General features: G+C 37.4%; 1 protein-coding gene across 1 annotated transcript in view; it reads right to left on the bottom strand.

Moving 5' to 3' along the window:
- Positions 1-4,557, bottom strand: part of RAB5A (RAB5A, member RAS oncogene family) — a 39,283-nt gene that overhangs the window by 10,064 nt on the left and 24,662 nt on the right. The gene's annotated exons all lie outside the window — the stretch shown is intronic.

The following is a 4,557-nucleotide window of genomic DNA, read 5'->3' as shown; positions in this document are numbered from 1 at the left end:
TTTTTTTTCTTTCTTTTTCTGAGATACAGTCTTACTCTGCCCAGGATGGAGTGCCTTCCAAAAGTGTCAAGATTACAGGCATGAGCCACCACACCCAGCCTCTTGTTATATTATCTTTTAAAGCATTATGACAATTTAATTGTGGTAGTCATTATTACCTTAACCTAGATTTAATTTGTTCAGTTGATTTAATATTTGCTTCTACCTTTCACTCTCTGCCATAATAATTTTTTGGATCTGTACTTTTCCTGATTCTAACACTAAGAAAGTAGCACTATTAAATAGTACTTTATTGTTAAAATTAAAAGGCCCACACAGAGCCATTTTTGCCAGCATGCTGGCTGATAGCAACAAACCCTCTCCTCTATTATTCTAGTATCAAAATGTCACACTGTACCCAACTTAAGACTACCCTCTGCTGCTGCTCTACGATTCACTGTTAATTGGTATGCTCCTCCCTTCCTTCTACGTTTAGCTCAAGGTGTGATATTCAAACCCTATTCCCAAAATGGTATGCACTTGAATTTCAATTTTCTAAAACTGTCATATTATGCAAAAGAATTATATTTCTCTAAATTACAGCAATTTATCTAGGGATTTTGATGGAGATTTACTAACTAGTATCAAATGTGCTAAAAAAAATGAAATCTAATGAGATATAGCTCTTTTATTTTAGACTTAACATTTACTTTTCATGCTCTTTCAGGTTAACTGGTTGCTGGATTTAGTACAACAACTAAAATCTTCTGAATTTTGCAAACAATGTTGTAAATGTCTTTGCTTTCACCTAAATTCTAATTTATGAATTTTCACTAATCATACTGTAAATATATTCTAATCGAGTTCAAACTTTTTTTAAACCAACAATTAGCAGAATTATCCATTTTCTAATAAACTGCATTTATGGTAAAGGATACCCAGAGAGCACTGTGTCACTTTTTCAAGGTCATGAGAGGTTCTCCTGTAGGATCAAAAAATGTTTTAAAACTAAAATTAAGTCCCTAGGACAGTACTTCTTATCAAAAAGGAAAAGAGGAAAATAAATCACAATACATAAGCTTTTTTTCAAGTATAGTTTGATGCAAACTTGGAAAAGAAAATTAAAATATACAGACTGTTTTCATTTTCAGACATGCTATGACCACACAGTATACTGGCAGTAAAAACATTCATTTCTACATCCACAAGTAAACTTCAGGCTCAGGGAAATAACCATAGTCGTCTCTCAGTATCGGTGGAGGACTATTTCCAAGCCCTCCCCAGGTATCATGAAGGACTGGTTCTAGAATCCCCCGACGGATAACAAAATCTGAGGATGTTCAAGTCCCTGATATGAAATTGCAAAGTTTGCATATACCTAAGCACATCCTCCTGTATACTTTAAAGCATCTCTAGATTACTTGTAACACCTAACATAATACCTAGCATCACTTCATCCACATGGATCCAACATAGTATTCAGTGTGTGGCAAATTTAATTTTTGCTTTTTGGAGCTAAGTGAATTTTTTGCCCCTTAATATTTTCAACCTGCAGTTGGCTGCATCCATAAATGTGGAACTTACAAATTCACAGAGCCAACTGTATTAATGATGTTGCCTTAAAGAAAATATGATCCAATTCTCAAGCCAGTTAAAGATACCACAAAAGATCACCGATCTTTTCTATAACACATGTACAAAAATGCCAAATAAAATACAAAGAAATCGCAACAAATACATTAAGACAAATGCCCATGACCAAGGAGATTCTTGCAGAAACACAAAACTATTACACTAACAGGCTAATGAAGAAAAATCCATTTTTATTTAAACAAATTACAAAAAGGCATTTGAGTCAATATCCATTCCTAGTAAACACATAAGATTCTTCCTTATAGCAAAACAGGGCATTCTTTCTAAATCTAGGAATAAAACCAAGGGAAACCATGCTGGAATGGGAATGAATCCCACTCAGATTAACAAAGAAGACAATCAATTCATTCCTCAACTCTGCTTAGAAACTTTTCGTTACTACATCTGTGCTCCCAGAGTTCTCTGTGAAATAATGTTTCACACCTTTTATAATCACTGGTTTATATATCTTTTTCTCCTCCTTGACGGGAAGTTACTTGAGCAATGACCACAGGTTAAGTATCCCTCATCTGAAATACTTGGAAGTGTTTTGGATTTTTAAAGAGTTTGTAATATTTGCATAGACATAATGAGATATTTTTGGGAACGGACCCAAGTCAAAACATGAAATTCATTTGTTTTACATAAAGCTGGTACACACAGCCTAAAGCTAAAATAATTTTGTGCATGAAACAAAGTTTATGTACATTGTTTTATCAGAAGGTAAAGGTGTTAGGTGTGAAATTGTTCACTTGTGACATTATATTGATACTCAAAGAGTTCGGGATTATTTCAGACTTCAGATTAGGGATGCTCAACTTGTAGGAGCTCCTTTCTGTACCAGCATCTAATATAAATCCTTGTTCACACAGATGTTTAAAAATGTCTGCTAAAAGAAGGAAGTTCATAAAAGATACATGGAACCATTTAGGGGCTATTTCAGATAATATTTGAATAGAGAGAGAGGCAGCTCCCAAATGTGAAAAAATAGATATTCCAAAAGGTTTTTACTCAAGTTATAACACGACCTCAAAAACAGTAAGATATTTTTCACTTGATAACACTGTACTAGGTTGGGCGCGGTGGGGCTCACGCCTGTAATCCCAGCACTTTGGGAGGCTGAGGCGGGTGGACCACCTGAAGTCAAGAGTTTGAGACCAGCCTGATCAATATGGCAAAGTCTCATTTCTACTAAAAATACAAAAAAATCAGCCAGGCATGGTGGTGCATACCTGTAACCCTAACTACTCGGGAGGCTGAGGCAGGAGAATCACTTGAATCCGCGAGGCAGAGGTTGCAGTGAGCCAAGATCGTATCATTGCACCCCAGCCCAGGCAGCAAGAGTGTAACTCTGTCCCCCAACCCCAACACACACACACACAATAAAAAACAACAACAGAAACACTGTACTATTGTTCATGTGGTATGATAAAGCACAATTCTGGATGAGAACAAGACCAATATTAGAGGCCAGGGAAAATAAGTTTTACAATATACTTAAAAAAAAACGAAAAGTGCTGCAATACCACACGAACAGAAATATTATTGGAATAGTATCTGCCAGCATAATAAACTCTTGATATACATAATACACCCCAAGACTTTCATGATTTCCCAAAGTCCTAAAGCTTTCAAATACTACTTTAATGTTTTTGTTTTTTTTGAGATGGAGTTTTGCTCTTGTTGTCCAGGTTGGAGTACAATGGCTCAACCTCGGCTCACTGCAACCTCTGCTTCCTGGGTTCAAGTGATTCTCCTGCCTCAGCCTCCTAAGTAGCTGGGATTACAGGTGGCTGCCATCACACCCAGCTAATTTTTGTATTTTTAGTAGAGACAGGGTTTTACCATGTTAGCCAGACTGGTCTTAAACTCCTGACCTCTGGTGATCCACTTGCCTTGGCCTCCTAAAGCTCTGGGAATACAGGCATGAGCCACCACACCTGACCAAATACTGCTATGGTGTTTCACTTTCCCTATAAAACTCAGTGAAGTGTAACTGACATCTAGGTGACATCTTCAAATCCTCAGTGTTCCTAAAAATATATTACTAATAATTTATAAAGTTATGTAAATAAATTCTGCCTCTGAAAAGATAAGCTACCACATCAATACTGTAGCAACATTAACCAACCACAAACTTACCTGAATCTGTAAAACCACTTTAATTTATCCAAAACGTCTATTTTCTGGCTAAGAATCATCACTCTTAGACCTCTTCATTTTTTCTTCACTTCCATCACCAGCACTAGCAGTTGGTTTTCTTTTCGGGCTCATATTTCACAAAGAAACAGCTTTTATCACTTGGAGAGTTACTGTGTACGCGATGACAAGCAAAGAAAAACAAAGCTGCGTTGAGATGTGGGTGCTGGCCTGTCTGATAGGCTCCCTCTGAGCTACGTGATCAACTCCTATTTGCAAGCCTGACAGCAAGCAAGTAACATTTCAGCCTCAGCAAAACTACAAATTACTTTATCACAGAACTTGGGATCCGTTGAGAACAGCTGAAGCTTTAAATGTCAAATCTGCAAAGACCAAAGGCCTATTATAATATGCAAGACTCAAAATAGTAAGCCAGAAAACACTACAATACACTGGGCAAGGGAAAGAATATCCAAATTGATGGCATTAAACCAAAGATTAACAAATTAAAAACAAAGTGGCCAGGTGTGGTGGCTCACGCCTATAATCTCAACACTTTGGGAGGCCGAGGTGGGCGGATCATAAGGTCAGGAGTTCAAGACCAGCCTGACCAACATGGTGAAAAACCCCGTCTCTACTAAAAATACAAAAATTAGCCAGGTGTGGTGGCATGCAGCTGTAATACCACCTATTCAGGAGGATGAGGCAGGAGAATCACTTGAACCCAGGAGGCGGAGGATGCAGTAAGCTGAGATTGCACTACTAAACTCCAGCCTGGGTGGCAGAGTGAGACTCCATTTCATTAAA

This window comes from Cebus imitator, unplaced genomic scaffold, assembly GCF_001604975.1.
Source record: "Cebus imitator isolate Cc_AM_T3 unplaced genomic scaffold, Cebus_imitator-1.0 Scaffold24, whole genome shotgun sequence".
NCBI lineage: Eukaryota > Metazoa > Chordata > Mammalia > Primates > Cebidae > Cebus > Cebus imitator.
Note: the sequence above shows the minus strand (reverse complement) of the source record. Positions and strands in the feature narration are given on the sequence as shown.